The sequence below is a fragment of the Malaclemys terrapin genome, chromosome 6 (assembly GCF_027887155.1).
Source record: "Malaclemys terrapin pileata isolate rMalTer1 chromosome 6, rMalTer1.hap1, whole genome shotgun sequence".
Classification (NCBI taxonomy): domain Eukaryota; kingdom Metazoa; phylum Chordata; order Testudines; family Emydidae; genus Malaclemys; species Malaclemys terrapin.
The window spans coordinates 62,110,926-62,133,624 of NC_071510.1; the positions used below are offsets into that span (position 1 = coordinate 62,110,926).

The window sequence follows — 22,699 nt, forward strand, 5'->3', positions numbered from 1 at the left end:
AAAATCCCCATTGCCGTCAAGGGGATTTGTTCCTCAAAAATCCAGGGTCAACCCCTAGAACTGTAAATTGAAGCTTATCTGCTACCCAACATGCCAAGTAAAGTGCCCCAGTGCTGTGCCAAGTATCTGACACATCACATATACCAAGGTGATCTTGAGGGAACACAAAGGGAATGGAATCTTTCCATATAATCACCAACATCATTAATGGCTAAAGTCCATACAAACTCCACCTGGCTTCTGAGAAAGGCCAGCTGCAGTGTGTGGTACAATAGCTGGATGAAGTTTCTAATGCCTTTAGCTCATACTTTGAGTCTTCCTGGTGCCAGGTCTGAGAGCTCTTCCTTTAGTAGGCAAATATTTTAATTCATAATGTCATAAAAAATAGTGCACACATTAAATACAAATATTATATCTTCACCTTGGAGGATAGAAACATTTTCAAAATTCATCTGTAAATTTCAATATAACTGGTGCAATAAATAAATAAAATATGTATTCAGAATGTTAAACTCATTTTCTTAGATTGTCTTCATTTTCCACTTTTCCAACAGATTAGTTTGAGAGTGGAAATATTTTCTGAAGAGTGAATTTAAGTCACTATTTTCAGAAAGTGAATTGTGATTTCCTAATCACTGTTATTTGCACAAGAATCAGATTCTAAGAGTTGTATTCAGCCAATTGGGAAACAGTTTGGATTTTCAATGCTCATAAACAAGTTCATAGTTCAAGAACTGTTCGCAAAAAATTTGCATACCATTTTGAACAACAAATACAGTGGTGAAAGTTACAATCTGTTTGTGGACAATTTGCCAGTAGTAATTAAAGATGAATTGGTTGAATATATTTAGCAATATGAATTATTTTCTAATCTAAAGGAGCTATGTTTAAATAATAATTCTAGATTCACTGGCTCTGTAAAGTCAGATGGGAGTGTAACTACAGCTAAATCATGTGTTTTGCATGCAGGACAAGGTATTATGTAAGGTATTATGTAATGACCTGGCTAGTGTGTATACCATTGCTCTCTAATGGGACAGAATTAGAACTCATCAACTGTGTGTCATATACTCTACTGCTAATAGAAAATCATTTTTAGCTCACATGGTAGCAGTGTGTGTTTTTGGAGCAGAAGGATTGGAGTTCTCCTAATGTCATTATAAAGTTCCAAATTGCCAGAATATGCTATATAATGAAAATTTAGGTCCTAGATGTGAAATCCTACAATATTATCTACTGTTACATGACATGCTGTTATGTACAAATAAGCAATACTTTGTTTAACACTCAAATAGCATATAACTGGTATAAATGTATCATATGAAAGTTTTAAATTCTCTATTAAGAAATACTGTACCTGTTCAAATGGAAACATGGCCCCTTTCTGCTGCCTGGAACTTGACATTTTTGTAGTTTAGTGACACACTGTCTACACTGAGGTGTGAGAACAGTGGGCCAGACCCAAAGACTGATTTAGTCCAGGGGAGTCACAATGGAAAAAAACTCCAGTTGATTTCAGTAGGAGCAGGACTGAAGTATTGATTTTTACACCTTATCTTTGGATCTCTTTGTGTCTAATCTGGAGGTATAGCATAAATTTGCATATTGGCAGGTGAGCATAAGGGACTGTAAAATGGCATAACTAATTTACCAGTAGAAGTTGTAAATTAAAGTGGAGGTGGTCTGCATTAACTTAGACCCACTTGTTAGCTGCTTTTCCTGTTGCAGTTGACTATTCTGGTCTCTTAACATGTACATTACACCAACTTAAACTCCCTTAGCCTTGGAGTGTTGAGTTCAGAGGCAAAGTGTTAGTTACACTTTGGTAAATGGCAGTGATTCTCAGTTAGCCACTGAAGAGGCTGGAATCAGGTGTAAATTACACCAACTTAAATTTCCTTAGATTCACTTCTGAAATTGGCCCCACATCTCTCAATCTAAATATGAAGTCCATGAATCAACACTTAAGTCCAAGCTTTGTCCTACTTATACTCTTGCAACCCCATTGAAATCATTTGGTTATAACTGAGGACAGATTTGGCCATCAGGTTTAAATTTGATCGTAGAATGTATGATTGTGTGACTCCCACTGATTGCAAATGGGGACTAAACATATGGAGACAAGGTTCAGAAATTTGGCCTGTGGCCAGCATATCTTCAAGTCTTTGCTTTTCCAAGATGGCCAGTGTATGTCTAAAACGTTTTCCTTTTAAACTTCTAGAGCCAGTTCTTTCAAGAAGAGATTTTGCCCTTTGTGCTGTGGTGCTTTTTCAAACACAACAGAAGAAACGGATGGAAAATGAAGAGAATTAGCAGCTGAGTTGATGGTAGGTTCCTGCTCCGGCCAGCCATCTGGCCCTGAACTAAAACAATGCTAACTTCCAGCTTTGCCAGCTGGAGGGCAGTAAACCTACCAGAACTTTTGCATGAAAGGATGAGGACAGGTCTCATCCCTCTGTTGACACAGAAATATTTGCTTGTATACCAAAGGTTGAGGAGAGTGGTGACCCCTCTTTTCATTACACAAGCACAGATGGTACATCCAGTCTTGCTGTAAATTCCCTGTGATAAGGCACCTGGTGAAAAAATTAGCTTGTGGTTGTTGGTTTTTGTTTGCCCTTCTATTCCATAGATGTCATTAAGCAATGAGTGACCTGAGCTAATCTATTCCTCGTTTTATTCCTTACTGTTTAAACTCACCATAGGTGATGAGAAAAACTAACAGCCCAAACAAATGCTAATTTGAAAAACAACCAAACTTTTGTATTACTACTATTATTAGCATTACAATAGTGCTTAGAAGCTCCAGCTGAGATGGACTTCCCATTATGCTAGGCATTGTGTAGACATGTAGTGAGAGACCATTCCTGCCCCAAAGAAATTACAACCTACAGAGACAAGACAGGCAAAGGGTAGGAGAAAGGATGTGTTACCATCCTGTTTTTCAGATGAGGAAGTGAGGCACAGAGAGATTAAATGACTTGCTTAAAACTACACAGGTTGGCTGAGGCAGATCAAGGAACTGAACACAGATCTTCTGTGTTCCAGTCCAGGGATGCAACTACAAGACCATCCTGTCTCTCCATTTTGATGCTATGGGGCAAAATTTTCACATAATGCATTGTGAAAAGGTGGTGAGATGTAAATGTGATCGACTGACAATTTCCTGCCATATGCTGAATGAAATTTACTGAATTAAGTTAAACCTTTCTGAATTAGGTTTAACATCTTTGGGATTCATTGTATTAAAAATGAAGTTGTGTGTGTGTTACTGTGGAATTGTAAGTATTTCCATTGGAAGGGTAAGTAGAACAAGAAGGGCTGATAAGGCAAATTCACTCAGATAGTAACACCTCCAGAGAAGCCACCCCTTGGAGAGGTGTGCAAATACTACTTCAGATTGGCTACTCCAGGGACCAACAGACAATGAAAAGGTTTTTTGTTAAGTAGTCTGGTTTTAAACTGGCTCAGGACCTTCTTCCTGATCCAGCAACAGAGAGGACGCCTTATCCCTGGAGGACACCAATCCATAGGGTAGGGTTGGAAGGACTGGACCTGCTGAGGCCATGTAGGACTGTGTGCTTGTTCTGAGCTGAAGCTGTGATAAACTTGTACCCACAGGGAATACCCCTGGGGTGGGGGTTTGAAGGACTGCTCCTGCCAGTTGGAGTGAACTGTGGCAAGCTTATTAGCATGCATGTGGGTTCTTTTATTGTTTTTAATATGTTTTCTCTGTAATGCTTTGTACCTTAAGAATAAAGTAGGCTTTCTTAGAAGAGCTATGTGGTAACTAATAACTGCAGCAATTACTGTTAACTGTCCCTACAGAGAAAGCAAGCAGGTGTCCCTGAGCAACCTGTCTGTGCTGGGGAATAACACAATGAAGGCAGGGAACTGTGCAGCCTGGAGATACTCCAGGAAGAAGGGAGAGAGACCAGTGTCTGCACCCAAGAGAGGTGATGGCCAGAGGAGCCGGAAGCCTGAGAGTAAGCATCCTTGGAGGGCCACTGAGAGAAAATACAGGAGCAGTTGCCCTGAATTGTAACAGTAAATACATACAAAAATGAACTGAAATGTTTAAGAGCAGCAACTTGGCCATCTATGTTCAAATCCTGACTTGGTCTTTCAAGCATATGGGAAAAAAGTTGGAAGGCAAACATGGGATGCAATTTTCCAGAAAGCTCTTCTGGTGATGATGCTGGAACAGAACACAGAATTCTTAGGGGTGGCAGTCGGGAAGAAGGGGAAATCATGTTACCTGGAAACTGAGACTGTTTGATATGGTCAACACAGATAAATACTAAACCAGGAACCCCAACTGTCACTTTCACAGAAGCAATTTTTAGAGCAGAACTGCCTTTTGTGGACTCAATCCAAAGTCCATTGAAGTCAATGGGAAACTTTGCATTGGCTTTAGATCAGATGGTGAAGGCTTTTTGGCACACTTGCTCACCTGTCTGGAATCGCTGCTTGACTGCAGTCATTGTGGGGTGGGATGTGCTAGTGTTTCAAGCACTCTGATGGGTATGACAAAGCCCATACAGAGTCCAAACAGAATGTGGATGCATGTCCAATGCTATTATGTAACACAAGTTTTTATGAATCTTAAGTGCCTCTGGTTACTGAGTCTTGCAGTGTCCATTTGGTGCAGAATGCTTCTCCTCTTTAGCATTCTAGAACAATCATGGGGTTAGGAAATGGACAGAAATTCAAAATACTTGGAGGTATTCTCTGTTAACCTTTTATGTGGTTTCATTGTAATCCTTGTGGGGGGTCTTATTTGCACATGCCTCACTAAGGTGATGGTTGTGTGGCCTGAGGCAGAATTCTTACTCTTTTGGTAGGATCAGTCTCCCAGTTATGACTGAAACATTTGTAATAGTTCTCATTTAAGAGCTTTGTTCTGTGGCCTAGGTCTATGGGAAGCCAAGGGTAGAAGAGGGACTAAGAGATTGGCATATATATACATCTGTTTCTTTTATTGGAAACTGTTTGAAGATTGATTTTCTTCTATCACCTTATTCCTAAAACCAACTCCAGAAAATTACTACATTATATTTACTACTAGACGAAATGCTATGTGGACCAAAGATACTGTATATCAATATTACTGTAGTGGGATGAGACACCTGCCATCTGCTTATTCTGTAATATTGATACTCTGAGCCCCTGAACCAAGGCACCCCTCTCTGACCTCCATGATCTTCTGCTGTTTAAAAAAGTGCCACAGGGTAAATTAATGCAAAGAGCAAAACACTGCATTAAATAAGCAATAGGCGAATATGTAGGAGCCATAATTCTTGTGATAGTAGTTATATAAATGGTTCTGTACCAGAGCTTATCTACTTAGGAGGCTGAGAAATGGATCCTATATCCAGGGTGTGAAACTCCAAGGGCAAATCTCCCAGGGCCAGGGAGAACACAACTGTTGACATATAGGACTAGGGATATTGGGGTTAGGGGACTGCACATCTTCCTCTTTCCACTGTCTCTGTATTCCGTCTTGGTGCTGCTGCCAACTCTTTCAGGTGTATTTAACATGGATACGTTGTGCTGAACATTAAATTATTTAAGTCTCACTCTTGGTTGCTTGCTGGAGAGAAAGACAATACGTAAGATCTCTACCTCCAGTATATTTTCCTTCCGTGTTGCGGAATAAGTTATGATCAATGCTGCATTATTCTTTGTATAGCCATTTTTTTTAAAAAAGTCCATATATGACATTCCCAGCCACTGAAATATCTTGCCCCACACCAGCAAGTGCCAGCGTCTCCATCTATCTGGAGGGCAGGGAACAGCATGCATCTTTTGTGCCATGTAGATCTACAGGACATTTTAAAAGAGAGAGAGAGATGTGTGTTCCAAATAACAGAACAGGGCAAAAATGGATTGTTGTGTTTTATACTAGTCTTACTGGTGGTTGCTTAGTAGAGATCTGTCTTCTATGTTAAAAATACTGAAACAAAATTATTGTTAAAATATATGAAACCCAAAATGTCAGAGCGTAAACCTGAATTTTTTAAAATCAATCCTTATGCAAACAAAGCTCCCAGTAACATCAGTGGGAGATCAGAATTATTATAAATCTCATCACCCAAAAGACCTATTCCTTTACCTTCGCTTTCCAACAGTAATATATTTTAGAACTCCTGAATAGCCAAAACCAAACAATGCTCTCTGCCACAGAGGGGGAGGAGGCAGAGTGAATCCCTCAGGAACTAACTTCCTCTTCTGATGAGTATAGTAGAAATACCTAAACTGAGTACAGACTTTAGGACTGGGTCCTATAATAATACAAAATAAAAGACCAAATAGAAAATGAACTTCACTCCCACCTGGCTCCCTATAACTTACTACCCTTCCATATTTTCTGGAAGTAATAAATATTCAGGGATTAGGATTGAGAGTTTAGTTTCACCAAGAGCTCCTTAAGGGCAAGGCTACAATTCTTCAAGCATTCAGAGTATAGGAGCAAAGGCATTGCTCATAGTTACATACTGACATGAATGGTGCTTTTGGGAATATTTCATAGTTTCCAAATTCCAAGGCCAGAAGAGACCATTGTGATCATCTAGTCTGACCGCCTGTATAACCCAGGTCAGAGAACTTCCCCAAAATAATTTCCAGAGCAGATCTTTCAGAAAAACCATCCAATCTTGATTTAAAATTTGTCAATGATGGAGAATCCACCACGACCCTTGGTAAATTGTTCCAATGGTTAATTACCTTCATTGTCTGAATTTATCTAGCTTCAACTTCCAGGCATTGGATCGTGTTATACCTTTCTCTGCTAGACTGAAGAGTCCATTATTAAATATATGTTTTCCATGTAGATACTTATAGGCTGTGATCAAGTCACCCCTTAACGTTCTCTTTGGTAAGGTAAATAGATTGAGCTCTTTAAGTCTACCATTATATGAGCTCTTTGAGTTTACCACTATTTCTATCATGCCTTGGCCTGGAGTAACTTTCCAGTAGAATGCCCCATTTCTGCAAGTCTCTTAAGATACAGTATATCTAACTTTAAGCAGCTGAATAATTGGGACTACTTATGCTTAAAGTTAAGTACATGCTTAAGTACCTTGCTGAATTGGGACCTAAAATACTAAACGTTATGGGCCCTAGCATATCAATTTCTAAGAAGGAATTCTGTTTGTGTAATCTGGCTGTAAATGACCTATTGCTAAAACATACCCTTATGCTCATTCCCTGCTTTGAACTCTGCTTCTGATTCCTGGCTTGACCCCAGACTCTGAGGCTTGGCTAGATTCCTGATTCCTGATTGTGGCTCTGACCTTAGGCCTGGATCTTGGTTTCTGACTGGCTCCGCCTCCTAGTTTGACTCCTGGCTCTGATTTCTGCTATAGCCACCAGGACCTATTCCTGCTCCAGGTCCTACCCCCTAAAGCCTGACCACTTACATCTCAGCCATGACAATAACCTTCTGTGCATTGCCAACCTTTATGACTTGGTCCAGCAGCACTCTTTCAATAGCAGTGCACAACTCCAGCAGAACAGGCCCAGCAGTTGGTCTACTCACACCACACTGGTTAGCTACTTTGAGATAGCAATGGCCATCCATTTCTCCATTCTGAGGGGAACTATCATGTTGGAGTTCTGTCACTGCAGCTCTGGAGGAGCGCTGAACAGATTTCTATGAAAGGAGCCTTCATTATCCTCAAGTTCTCATTGCTTGTCATCCCAGGCCTGAATCACTATCCTGTTTCGTGAGTCAGTGCTAGTTGGCCAAGCCCAGAAGTGTCGCTCCACCAAGTGAAGCTGTTCCAGGATAATGTCCTGCTGAAGTAACTACTTGATTTCATCCACATCCTCCTCTACCTGTATTGCTGCAGAATCACTGTGGCTGTCTCTGAAAATCATCCAAAGCCAAAGACATCCAAAGCTGCATGACCACCAATACATGTGGAGCAACTTGTTCATATTAATGATGTTCAGGATCATGGTACTCAGCAGTGTTCTCTCCATTCTTACTGAAAGCAATTTGCAAGTGGCACTGGTTCACAAAAAAATGAATTCTGGGATCCCAGAAGAGAAATCCTGGGAGTTGTTTAGTTTGACCCCAAATCCCAGAATTACAATAAGTTCTGGTAGGCATCCTACAATTCACCATGAGAAAAATCTCCGAGTGCACAGAGCCTAGGGGCAGAATATTGCACCATGGGATATCTCTCCAGAATGCTGTGCGATTATTTGGGGAAAGTGCAGAGCTGTGTGGATGCAGTGATTCACAAGGGAAGTAGCTTAAACTGGCATAAACAAAGCATTTGGATGCACCCTTTCATTAATTATAATGTAAAAACATATTCTGAAAAAACTTTCCAGTGTAGATAGAGCCCTAGAAGCAAAAGCATTGCCTACTAAACAATATTGACATAATTACATGGCTGGCTGGGCACAAGACAATTCCCATGGTATCTATGTCTCAAAAATATATATTTTTTAAATGTAATAGCACCCAAGACAATCAGAGAGAGAAAACAGTAATCCACCTCCCACAGTACCTTTCATTAAACAATATTCACTTCTTTCACTTTATTTGGTTTGCATTGTGTACTTTGTATTGAATGTTTTCTTTCTGCACAAAGGCATTAATTTACATATGGTAGAAAACTTTGAAATCAGTCCATTATTCAAACAGATGTAAAATTGCTAAAAGACTTGGAATACCCAGAGTCAGCATATGCACAGAAATAGGAAATCTAGTATCTGTGGCAGTGGAGCTTCTACCTTTATTATCGGAAGGTAGGTAAATGGGGCTAGCAGTCTGCTATAGTCAAGTGATTGGCATTACTCCACCAAAGTCAATGAAGCAATGGAAATCTACATCAGCTGAGGATCTGTCCCATCTATTTGTAGACAGGCTGTTAGCCCAGATTCTTATCCCCTCCCACATATGCCTTAAGGTAATAGAGGGAAGGGAATTCTCCCCTTCTCCCCTCCCCCCATATTGTTGCTGTTATAGGCTCCCCAGCAATCTGGTGAACTACAACAAAAGAACTTTAAACCTCCCATACTCTCAGGAGCTGAAAGAGCCCAGTAGCTCAGGATAGCTTTGACACCATAGATAAATCTGTCTGGAGTGGCAAGCCCCAGGGTCTTCTAAAATGCTTGGATTTTTTTGTTTTTGTTTTTTCATTATAAATTGCTCAAAACTTACAAAACCTGACATTCAAGTTGAAAACCTGACAGATGGCAAACTTAGGCCAGGAGTGCAGGCACACCAATTTATCAGATCAAACAGGCTCAGACAGTAATTCAGTCATCCTCACTATCCAGGATAAGCAGTTGTATATGTTACAAAATGTGTGTGGCTTTGAAGTGATCCTGACAGTTCTTCCCTGCTTTAGAGCCTTCCCTTGTTAAGTGTCATCCTTGCATTCCAAAGGGATGTTTTTGCTATAAAATAACAAGCATATTGTATCCTCCACCAGCTACTGCATTTACACGCAGTCAATGCTTGCCAGTGGGTAGTTGTTTCTTGTATTTTTTAAAGTATAAAAAAAAATAAACGGCCCAATTCTCCACTGGAGTAAAAAGACTCCATTGACTCAATGGTGCTCCTCTGATTTAGACCAGCTGAGGATCTAGCCACTAAAAGCTTATTGGGAGAGGACAGCAGTTTACAAGAGGTAACTCCTACTACTTAGACTGAAAGTCCCTGGGACCACACACACCTCTCTTTTTCTTTCTCGAAATCACCATGGACTATGGAATAAATTCCATAGATGACAGAAGAGGTAAGAAATGGAATTGCTGGCATTACAACTAACACAATTCAGTGGTTAGGCTTGTTTGATGATAACACTTTCTGGAGTAACAAGGCTGATCTGAAACTATTTTCCCTCAGATAGTGCAGAAGGTGATAGGATTTCTCAGAGAATGGCCGGAGGTGGCACTGACAGGATGGAGTAATAGTCTGAATTATATTGCACATTCCATGGTTTAAACAGTAATTTCTTTTGCAATACATGCATCATAGATTTAGGAGTGTTTGCCTGGAACATTTAATTTGTAAAGAGGTCAATATTTAAAGAGATTTGTGATAGCAAATACATCCTGCAGGGTTACTTGAAAGTTAATATGTCACATTATCCAATAATGATCTACAGCTGAAGTTGTCACTGGGCATACCGTCATGTCTTCTAAAACCAGAAGTTATAGTGGGGTTTAGTACTCTTAGTGAGAAACTACTTAAAAACTTCTCAGGAAACTTCTGTGTATCTTATAATCAAAGTTCAGCAGAACTTAAAGAAACATCTCTATTTGTGAGATCCCAAATGATCCGCTCTGAGCCATAACAGAGGAACAAAATGGTGCAACTAGGAAAAAATCAGGTGGGCTATGTTCACTACCATCAATGTGTAGTGACCAACATTCCCCTCTGTTCAGCTCCATCCTAACAGGCAGTATGGGGGAATTGGTATTCGCAGCAGAGGATATGGGGCTATGGAATGTGCAACTGTTTTGTGACTCCTGTAGGACTCAGCATAAAGATCTGCCTGCAGTAATGCTACTTTGAAGCAGCAACATTCTTGATGTTAACACCACTGAAAGACTCACATGGCAACAGGTGGTGGTGGGACAGTCAACTGCCGGACAGCAACTGTGCAAAGCATGCTGCCTGGACTTGGGACAGGAAGGAAATGGAACCAGATTATGATCTCATTTACACTGATATAAATCCACTGAAATCAGTGGAGTTACTCTAAATGTACATCAGTATAGTAGATTAGAAAGGATCTACAGAATCCTTTGAGTGTCGATGGTCCAAGAGTTGCAGGTTTGTCCTCTGCTAATCCTGAAGATTCTAGGCAGCCAGCCCTTCCCCAGACCACACTGCTGCCAGATCCTTATCCCTGCAGACTCTGCCTCCCAGAAGGAGTGGGGCTGCAGACCAGAATGTGCCCCACAGCAGCACCTTTTGAAGTGGGTATTTGCCTTCTGTGCACGTTTCTGACTGAAGGGGAAGCTATAACCCTAAATTGTTAGTGGATAGATGAAAGATGTTTGAAGAATTCCCACAATTTTATGAGTCTTGAAGATACTTTGCTTTTATAATCCCCTTTTTATAAAGGGGGTTTATTTGATTAGATAGAGGACTTCTGTTTTTATGTAATATTTGCAGCAGATTTGGGTCACCCCAGTACTGCAAATACAAGGGAGATTAGCCTGATGAATTAGAAAAGTAATTCTGGAGTCTAAAAATATTTTAGTTGAGGTCCCCAGGGTTCCCCACTGCAGTCTCCACTAAAATGACCTCTCAGCAGATCCCAGAATCTTACAGTAGAAATCTTTAAACTTTAAGACAAATTATTGAAATTAAAAATGGATCAAATTGATTTTAAACATCAAATACCTCTGACTGTGAGGAATGGCTGCAGTAAATCTGAGATGTTCCCTTTCTAAAAAAAAAATCCCCCACAAAATATGAAAATATGTCAAAGATAACAAATTATCCTGGCACTTTAATGAGGCTTTATGAATTTGCACCCTTTCAGCCATTTTCAGATGTGGTGGTAGTTTCTGCTGTGATTCTTTTGTAAATGTCATGTTTTTGTGGATGATAAATTTGTTGCTAAGAATCTACAGATTCCAATGTACACACAGAGAGAGGACTTGCTGTGACTTTCTAGAATATCATGATGATGCTATTGCAAACACTTACTGTACTACTCAAATCTTCTTACTGGATCTTGCTACCACAGGATATTGTGATAGCAATAGGCAGACAAAGATTTGGCACCTAATCAACCATCTATAAGCCTGCTAATATCTTAATGCCTTATAGCAACAGGAATTTGAGGATTTCAATGACTAAAAGGTCACCTTCCAGGCAAGGTCAGAGAAGAATAAAAAGGCCAAAGGAAGGATCAGATTGAAGAGGGAGGTTTGGAATAAATCAAAGGTCTGACAGTTTTCAAGTTAATGATTTTTTTGAAATTCAAGAAGACCAAACATTACATATCAGCATAACTAAACAGCATGAAACATTTAGCTAACTGATGGAATAATGATGGTGCTTGTATATTGTCAAATGCTGTAGGAAGATACAGGAAAGAGAAAATTGAGTATAAGCATTCAGCAGCTCCCCATTTTATAGGCTTTTCAGTAGTTTAAAGAAAGGACCAAGTCTTATTTTCATGAAACTTCTTAGATTTCAGTGAGGTTGGAGGAGTATTATTGAGAACAAAAATTGATCCACTGTATCAAGTCTTATGCCACAAAGACCTACTTATTGTTGAAGCATTTCTTAAAAGTACTTGGAAAAAACTATTTCTGTTCTCTTCTTGCAGCTCCTTTTTTCCTCTTGTCTAAGGATTGCCATTCTCCACCTCATTACAGAGTTCTGTGTGCTGTGTTGCTATACAAATACCTGTTGTTTGTATTGACTTTGCAGAGATTTATATTTCAGTGCAGTGGGATAGCTGGGGATCTATAATTATTCTGCTTTATGCTGTTAAGTCTATATAACTTTTGTCCCTCAGTGGGACTACTCATGTGCTTAAGTACATTGTTGGATCAGTCCCATAGCATATAGTACAATGGGGCCCCAACCTGTTTGAAGCCTGTAGTCATTACCTCCATATGTATTCTAAATGTTATACTTGATATAAAGGAAACCGTAGAAAATATAAATCTTGTGGATTTTTTAGGCAGTTTTATTCTTTAGAAAGGCTTCCTGTCCCAACATATTTCATCCCCTTCCTTCCTACACCCCTCTTACCTTTTTGTCACTTCTGCCCCATATCCGCATTTTCTTTCCCCAATTTCTGCTGACACTCTTCCTAGACTTGACTTCATTCTGCACAATATTTTGGGCTAAAATTTCTGTTTTGTAGTAAAAGTGAGAATTCTGGCTGCTGAAAGCTTTCTTTCTTTCTTTTCTTTCTTTGTGTTGGGATGGCTAATAAACAGTGGTAACTAATGTAATAGGACAGGACCCTCCTGGGACTGACATAAATTTAACTAATGTATCAAGAAGAAACAGCAGCAGCATTAAGGGGAAGTATTTAATCCCTATCTTCCTGTGTGAACCTCAAAAACAATAAAAGGCACAAAAATCAATTATTTGGAAAAGGCAAGTCTACATTACAAAATTATGTCTACCTAAGTTACATCGACATACAGCCGCCACAGTAATTACATAGCTTTTGCATGTCCACACTACGCTCCTTGTGTCAGCAGTGCATGTCCTCACTAACAGCGCATACATCAATGCAGAGAGAGCAGTGCACTGTGGGTAGCTATCCTGCTACCATTTAGTTCTGGGTGTTTTGGGAAGGGTCTGCAAAGCCTCTTGTGGGCAAACATGTCACACAGGGGTGACTGAGAACATGGTTTCAATGTCCCATGATGTAGTTTTCTCCATCCCATAATTTGATCTACATCCCATAATGTTTCACACCTCTTTTTAAGAGCCCCGCAACCTGCACGCCCGCCATTTCTGTGAGAAGCATAGATCCTGCACAGCTCTGCACTATTGTGCTGAGCATTGCGAATGCAACACGCTTAATCCTGCAGTATTTGCAGAGCCACCAGAGGAGCCGTAGGGAACAAGACATTTCCTTGGAGGCTAGCTTGCTGTGGGACACAGAAAGAAACAATTCAAAGTTATTGTTGGCATTCACAGAGCAGCTGCAGATGGTGGAGTGCCGGTTCTGAGCCCGAGAAACAAGCACTGAGTGGTGGGATAGCATTGCTATGTAGGTCTGGGCAGGGCCGGCTCTGGCTTTTTTGCCGCCCCAGGCAAAAAAGCCTCCCGCCGTTCCCCCCTCCCCCCTGTGCGGCAGGGGAGGGCACCGAGCCTGGCCGCAGGCCGCTCTCCCCAACCGGCCAGAGTGCCGGGGGGAGGGCAGCGAGCCTGCCGCGGCTCTGCTGGCGGCCGGAGCCCCGGGAGGAGGGCGGAGAGCCCGGCCGCGGCTCCGCTCTCCCCGGCGGCCAGAGCGCCGGGAGGAGGGCAGAGAGCCCACCGTGGCTCCGCTCTCCCCGGTGGCCAGAGCGCTGGGTGGAGGGCAGAGAGCCCAGCCGGGGCTCCGCTCTCCCCGGCGGCCGGAGCCGGAGCACCACGCAGCCCCCCTCCAGGTGCCGCCCCAAGCACAAGCTTGGTGGGCTGGTGCCTGGAGCCGGCCCTGGGTCTGGGATGGTGAGCAGAGGCTGCAGAACTTTTGGATGTGCAAGGTCACATTCCTGGAAGTGTGTGCAGAGCTTGCCCCAGCCCTTTGGTGCAGCAAGACCAAAATGAGAGCTACACTGACAGTGGAGAAGTGAGTGGAGATCACTCTGTGGAAGCTTGCAACACCAGATTGCTACTGGTCAGTCAGGAATCAATTTGTAGTTGGGAAATCCACTCTGGCGGTTGTTGTGATGCAAGTGTGCATAACCATTAATCATGTCCTGCTATGAAGGACTGTGACTCTTGGCAATATGCAGGACATAGGGGATAGTTTTGCAACAATGGGGTTCCTGAACTGCGGGGGAATGATAGATAACACACACATCCCTCTTTTGGCACCAGACCACCTTGCCATAGAGTACATCAACCGAAAGGGCTACTTTTCTATGGTTCTACAAGCGCTGGTGGATCGCTGGGGATGCTTCATGGACATGAATGTGGGCTAGTCAGGAAAGGTGCATGACACTCACATCTTTAAGAATACAAGTCTGGTCAAAAAGCTACAAGCAGAGACTTTTTTTCCCAACTGGTGAATTGCCATTGGGAATGTTGAAATGCCAACAGTGATCCAGGGGAACTGAGCCTATTTTGCTCTCCTGGCTCTTGAAGCTGTATGCCAGCCACCATTGGTTACATGTAATGGAGGCTGGAGGAGGCTAAACCTTCCCAAACCTCCGCTAATGCTCCCTACCCCAGGGCCAGGCCATAGCAGGGCTCAGAGCTCCTCCAGACAGCTGGGGCTCAGGGTGGGATGGGGCTCAGGGCAGCTCAGGACAGGCCAGGGCTCGGGGCAGGCCGGGACTCGGGGCGGCTTGGCCAGGTGGACCAAGGCCAACACCGGGCGGCTCGGGCAGGCCAAGGCACGGGGCAGCTCTGGCAGGCGGGTTGGCGCACAGGGCAGCTTGGCACATGGGGCGGCTCGGGCGGGTAGGCCGGGGTTAGGGGCTGCTCAGCTGGGCTGGCTGGGGATTATCTGGTGTGAGATGGGGCAGGGAAGGTGGGGCCTCAGGCAGAAAGGGCACGGCAGGGGTCTAGCCTCCTTGAATGGGGGTTCACACACTGCCCTTGCCAGCCACATTGGCAGCATTGAGGAAAGATTCAACTACTGGCTCAGCAGATGCAGAATGACAGCTGAATGCACTTTTGGTAGATTGAAAGGATGCCGGCATTGTTTACTCATGAGACTGGATCTCAATGAAAAAAATCCCAATATTTATCCTGCAAAATATGTGTGAAGCAAAGGGGGAAAAGTTGCAACTGGGCTGGAGGTAAAGTGGCTGTTTGCTGAGTGTGAACAGCCAGACATGAGGACTATTAGAAGAGCTCAAGCAGAACTATCTGGCTCAGGCAGGCTTTGAAAGAGCAATTTAACAGTGTGCCACAGTAATGCATTGTGGTGTACTGTGCTCTACTTGGCCCTGGTGTTTTGGGGCTGTTAGGAATTGTGTGGTACTGGTGTACATCTATGCATATAACACTGTCAGTGCACCCAGGCCTGCCGACAGCAATTCTGGGCCCCAGGGCAGAACAGTCAATAGGCCCCCGCATATGCCCAGCGAGCTGCCAGCTGCGCTGCTGGGCAAGCTCTTCCGGCACGGCCAGGGCTTCCACATGCCTGCCCAGATGCCTTTGCCGCTGCCAGTACTACCTCGCACACGCCTAGGAGCATAGGCGCCGACTTCCAGATTTCCCAGGGGATGATTGACCCCCTGCTCTGTCCTAGGCCCCTTCCTCCAGTGCCCCACTCCCACCCCACCTCTTCCCACCCCTGTTCCTCCCCCTCCCCTGAGGGCACCCCATATACAGTTGGTGCCTTCCCATAGTGGGGGGGAGCACGATCTAAAGGGCAGGTCACGTGTTCCCCCACCCCAAATGCCCAGCCCAGGGCCACTGTGCTCTCCCTGTCCCATGTTACCTGTGTGTGTGTGGGGGGGGGGGGGCGCTTTGTCCTTCTGCTGTGCCTGCCCCCATCCTGGCACATTCTGCTGCTCTCCCTGGTGGGCAGGAGCAGGAGAGAGCCACTTTTAACGCCGGCTGCCTGAGAGAGCCTGCCCGGGCTTGGCACCAGTTGTATATGGGGTGCCCTCGGACTGAGCCAGTAGTTGAATCTTTTCTCAATGCTGCCAATGTGGCTGGCATGGGCGGCACATGAACCCCCATTTGAGGAGGTTAGACCCCTGCCCCTTCTGCCTGACACCCCACCCGCCCTGCCCCATCTCCCCCGCTCTCACCTGCCAGGGCCAGAGGAGCCTCAAGCCCCACACTGCAGCCAGAGAATCCCCAGCCAGCCCGGCTGAGCAGCCCCTAGTCCTGGCCTGCCCGAGCCGCCCTGAGTTGGCTTGACCCACCTGCCTGAGCAGTCCCGAGCCCTGGCCTAGACTGCTGAGCTGGTCCCATCCCTTCCATTGCCGGCATCTGGGCCATGCATCGCCCAGGCCTGCCCCTGCCCCACCTCTTCCCACCCCCAGCTCTTCACCCACCAGCGCCTCCGGCTGTCTGCCAAACAGCTGACGGCAGTGGGCAGGAAGCACTCGGGGGGAGGAGGGGAGGACAAGCTGATTGGTGGGGCCCACCACTGGCAGGAGGCATGGGGGAGGAGACGCCTGCCGGTGGGTGCTCAGCACCTACTTGGCGTCTATGCCTAGGAGCCCTGCAGCTTGCCCAGATGATTTTAAAGGGCCCGGGGCTCCCAGCCTCCACGACTGCTACCAAGGCAGTGGTGGCAGTCGGGGGCCCCGGGCCATTTTAAATCACCCTGGCCCCGTGGCAATTGCCTCTCCCTCACCCCCTCATCAGCAGGCCTGAATGCACCTATTAATTTTGTGGTGCTTGCTGTACATTTATGATTATAACACTGTGTTTGTCACTGATTCTATGAATTGTGTCACACTGTACAGCCACACGTAAATGGGTGCTTTCAGAACCGCTAGGCACTCTGCAGAATATGTTGTGAACTAATAAAAATCAATTATTTTCCAAATTGTAGAATTTTATTCAGTAACAAAATCAGTGCAAACAAAATCCATTAAATTTAAAAGCAAACACATTCAAAAATAATAAATTAGTGGGAAAGAACTTGACAAAGGGAAAGAAATTAATGTTCATTTTAGCTATACATACAGCTACTGTGGCTCTCTCAGGTCAGTGTATGTGAAGCAGTGATTGTCCCTAATGTCTCCCACTAGGTAGGGGTAGGGATGCAGCCCCAGATGCCATGTGGAATGTTGAGGTTGGGTGTTGGGAGGTGCTGCAGTGGAGTTTTCTATGGACCACAAAGGGAGGTGAGCACGTGATTATTGAACCTGCAGGTCCACAAGAGGCCGCAGTATTGGAGTTTGTTGCCAGGGAAGCCCAGTTATGTCCTGGTGCATCTCCCACTTCTTTACCTGCTGGGGCTCCTGAGGCTTTCTCCTGTCTGCTATTTCCTTCTCCAGGCTGAAATGTTCACCCTCCAGGGCCTATGCTCACAGTCCAGTGCAGCACTGGCTTGAAGGATCTCATTGAACATGTCATCCCGAGTCCTCTTCTTTCTCCTCCTGAGGCATTCCACAGGGGTGGAGGGGGAACCCTTCCAGGCCATATGGCAGAAGTTGCAGATAAAGCACCCAGAGGTACCATTGTCAGTATAGTCACAATGGAAAACCAAAGTTAAGATTCAGAGCTCCATTCTCTTGCTCCCCTAAAGCTTTTAACAAGCTATACTTACTGACACTTGTGCTTGTGCATAGTGCCACTCACAGCACCAGCTCTGGGGAGATGAGGAGAGAATAGCTCAGTTGCATGAAACTATGAGAAAGGGCAATGGCACTGAACATTGGCACCATTTTCCACAGGCGGTGGTGATTTTAGCTGATCTCTCACTCCTGAGAGTAACAAAGGCAAAGAGAGAATAGCTGCTGCTGTCATCCCGAAGCCATGTACTGCAATGGCGCCTGCAGAAGTTCTCTCCAAGTGGTGTAGGAAAGTGTCCTACTGTGGAGGAAGAAATAAGGCTGCCATCCCTAGAAACCTTCAGGAGAGGTTGCAGAGTATCTCCATGAAAGTGTCATTGAGATCTCTCAGGAGGATTCATTGGACATCCCTGTGTGCTCAAAGAAAGTGATCTGCTGCCCCTCCCCCCGCATACTTCTACAGGGGAATCAAAAGCAGATAACAATGTTCTCTCTCTTTGTCGTACTGCTACCTCTTTTAGTAAGTAAATTAATGAAAAGTCAGTAGCTGTGTCCTTTATATTGGGGGCACCATCAGTGCATCTTTGTAATGGGAAATACAATTATACATTTACCCAAGGTTCCTTCCCTGGCATTGGACTCACCGGTGCTCAACTGCTGGCTCTGACTGAACTGCAGTGGAGTCTCAAACAGGTCCTGGCTCGCAACATAGCTGGACTTCCCCAGTCGCCTGTCCCCCATCCGCTTCCTTCTCTACCCCCTCATCCTTGCTGTTTGCACCAGAGGCCTGTGACTCTGGCTCCTCACAAATGGCCACAGTGGTCTATGGGATGGTAGTGGGGTCTCTGCCAAGGATGGCATGCAGCTCTTTGTAAAAGTGCAAGGTCTGCAGCGTGGCCCCCAATTGGTTGTTGGCCTCCTTGGCTTCTGATATGTCTGACACAGTTCCTTTGCTTTCATTCAGCACTGCTGCTGGTCCCTGTCATAGCCGTTCTCCTGCATCCCCCGTGCAATCCTCTTGTATATGTCTACGTTTCTATGACTGGTCTGTAGCACAGGCCCAGGAGATCCAATATCTCCTGTCTACTCCAAGCTGAAACACAGCTGGAATGTGTAGCTGGCCTGGTCAGCTGGGCAGTTGCACACAACAGAAGAGAACTGCTAGGTGTGCTTGCCATGCTGGACAATCAGGAAAAGGCATTTCAAAAATTTGCTGAGCTTTAAAGGGGAGAGGGGCCTGCTGGTCTCCAGGATCCTGGGAAATGGAGCTCACAATTGTGACTAGACCAATCAGTGTTTGGAAATTGTGGGACAGCTGCTGGAGGACTGTTAGAGTCAATGTAAGTAATGCAGTGTCTACACTTGCACTGTGTTGGCCTCAGTATATCTACCATGGCTCAACGCTGCGTGGGGAGTTGGTGTTACTGCTTCGCCATAACGGGGCACTTACTGGGAGAAGATAAATTTAAGTTAGACACATGCACAACTAGGTTGATGCAAACTGGCTTACATCAACCTAATTTTGTAGAGTAGACCAGCCTAAGATGTGAGTTGCTAGAACCAAAACTTTTAATTAAGTGAACAATCCATGCTTCTGAATTTGTGATTCAGTTATGACTGGATACACACAGTACTGATAAACCCCTGTGTTGTTTAATCAGCACAGCTGTATGCTTGGAGTTCTAGAGGACAATGTTTGCTTGGCAACAAGTTGGGTATTTTTATCAGTGAAAGGTGAAAGTGAATGTAGATCTCTGGTTGTTTATCTTCCAGATTATCCCTTTATGTAAATTGAGTTGTGTACATCCACCATATTAGGGGCTAATTGGGGGTAGGGTGGTGGTAGGGAACTCTAGCATAAAATAAACATCAAAACTATGACGTACCATGATTTCTCTGTTCTTGTGTACTGCGGAGCATGGAGAACTTAAAGAGGACCTGCTTATTTCCTTTTTTGCTTTTTTATGATGTATAAAGGTGACCTAACAATGTTCGGGCTTTGGGATGGGGATGCAGTGGGGTATTTTTAACTTCAAAAATATCAGGAATATAATATTTTATCTTCTGTAGTTTTGTTGGATGAGCAATCAGAAGGATAAGGGATGTGTACAGTGAGTTCTTACTACCTTAACTGAATTGCTGAGGATGGTGAATCTTTAACAAAAACCTTTTTTAAACAATGTTAATTAATGATTAAAGATAAACAGGTGTTAGGAAAAAAACAAAAAAACAGAGTGTTAAACAATCTGTCTAAAGATTCCATCCCCTCTCTATAACTCAACTTTTACTCTCTTGGTCCTTACAATGTCACCATTTCACTAGTTCTCCAGTCCTAGAGTCTTCCAGCCTAGGATCTGAATTTCTGAGGTAAAATAAAACAAAGAAAAAAAAAAACAAAGCAGAATTTAAAATAACTTTTGGTGCTTCTAAGAAGCAAAAAATGATTGAAACCCTATTTTCTTTTTCCTTTGCAGGTCACCTTTAAGAAAGGTGGACAGTCTCAATCTTGTATCAGAACTGAATTTTTCTGATAAGCTTCATTCCATTTTGTATTAGACTAGAGTATGTGGGAATGGTATCAGTATAACAATACATGGATGGAACCTAAAAAGGTAAATATTATACTGTTTGTGATGTGTGAACGGAATATCCATTTATAGCTTGTCTCATTGTTGGACCAAATCTCCTGAAAGGAACTGCATTTATTCTTCACTAATAATATAAAGCAGAGCAAATTGTCTACTTGATAACAACATTTTTAAGGACTTTTTCTTTGATCTTAAGTGTCTGGCACAGATACAGCCATGTGGCTAACTTTTCACTTTTATACAGAGATAAAGTAAAAGTTTGAGTCAAGGCCCTTAACTAACCTTGTGTTTCAATGTCATACATCAGCCTGTTACTCAAATACTATTACCACAGCTTTGTTATTGCAGTAAATGGCTGGGGTCATTTCTGAAGTATCTGTTACATATATGGAATGAAATCCTCACTCACACCAGAGTCAATGTCATTGGCTTTAATGAGGCCAGCATTTCTCCCATAGGATACTGAATCAATATTCCATTTCTACTGAATTTTCAGAAATACAAAATGTATCAGTGGACATGGTAAAATAAAGAGATTGAGTATATTTCCAGTGCCAGTGCTTTTCCTTAATCTAAATAAATAACATTTTTACTGTTTTTCTTGAAGAAGCTAAAAAAATAAAAGTAAGACTTGTTATGTTGGGGGGTGTTGGTGGCTGCCAGCAAGTGTGTCTTTCATCTATGGGCAATCACAGAACTGGCTGAAGCTGATATGTATGCTAGCCACCCTTCGTTCTGGCTAAATGGAAGTAGCAAATTAAGCTTCTTTATGAAGTAAGAAAACTGAAACAATAGAAGTTACCACCCAAACTACATAGAAAACCTAAACAAGGACTAGCTCAGGGAGACCAAGAGGGGATTCCCAGGGAACTGACTGGTAACACAGGGGCTGGGACATTGACTGGACCAGGAGTCGGCAACCTTTCAGAAGTGATGTGCCGAGTCTTCATTTATTCACTCTAATTTAAGGTTTCACATGCCAGTAATACATTTTAATGTTTTTAGACGGTCTCTTTCTATAAATCTATAATACATAACTAAACTACTGTTGTATGTAAAGTAAGTAAGGTTTTTAAAATGTTTAAGAAGCTTCATTTAAAATTAAATTAAAATGCAGAGCCCCCTGGACCAGTGGCCAGGACCCGGGCAGTGTGAGTGCCACTGAAAATCAGCTCGCGTGCCGCCTTCGGCACGCGTGCCATAGGTTGCCTACCCCTGGACTGGACTGTAGTTGTGTGTGTCAGAAACAGCAAGCAAGCAGAGAATCAAGAGAAAGCAGCCAAAAAAGCCAAGAGAAAGCCAGAGAAGTTCTGGTAGTGTGGCCTTAAGAGGAAGTGAAAAGATAGAGCTTCCTTTGGGCAGAATGCTGGCAGGAAAGGCAGGCTTGGAACTGTGAGAAAGGAAACTTCCTCCTGTTGTTTATTTCTACTGTGTTTCAGGAAATGGGACTTTGTGTACATTCATTGTAAATAAATAGATTGCATCAAAGAAATGCCCCACTCATATAATCAATTTTTCCTCCTACCAAAAAAAAACCAGAAAGACCCTGAATATCAACTAACTGCGCAGGCTAAAAAGGGCAACAGAAGTAAATAGAAAGTTTTTAAAAACTTAAAAGAAGAAGAACTGGTTTGTAGATCTTTGGTAGATATGTAAAAATAATTGCAACATACAACTTAATAGGGCAGAAGAGTGCGATTGCAGACAGTCATGGGCCGGATTGCAGCCTGAATTATCTATTTTTCCTGATGGGAAACATCTGAAATGTAAATGTTAGCCATATATTCTAAATTTAGAACTAAACCAAAACCACAATTGTGAGTTAGTGGAAGCCTGGCTGGCAGTCTCTTCAGAGAGACAAAAGGCCATCTTACCACCTCGATCTGGTTCCCCTCCAGGAGAGGATTGAGACCGAGTGGTGTGGAAAAGCTAACAGGCACTGCCCAGATGTAAGCTCTTCTGTAGGTAGAAGACCTCAGTTTCTAAACCCCTAAATTTCACTTTTAAAACGCTTTGTGGAATGAAAGCCTCCGAAGTGGTAGCATAATATTTTTCTGATGAATGTTTTACAATGTCAAACCTTGGGCTCATCCTCGGTGTTTGGAGACCAATCATATTTTGAAGCTCTAGACCTACACATGTCTTCACTGTTTTCCATATGTATGAGATCCCCAAAATATATACTTTGTCATAACACAGCAGCCTAATAGCCTCCTTTTAAACTCAGACCTCAGAGGGGAAAAAAA

At 43.5% G+C, this 22,699-nt stretch overlaps 1 long non-coding RNA gene across 1 annotated transcript; it reads left to right on the forward strand.

Annotated features, from left to right (window-relative positions):
• The first annotated feature begins 1,276 nt into the window (after positions 1-1,276).
• On the forward strand, positions 1,277-20,998 carry LOC128839440 (uncharacterized). The gene is made up of 3 exons (XR_008445422.1): positions 1,277-2,327; positions 3,829-3,986; positions 20,340-20,998. It is a non-coding gene; the product is annotated as an uncharacterized LOC128839440 (long non-coding RNA).
• Positions 20,999-22,699: the final 1,701 nt, after the last annotated feature.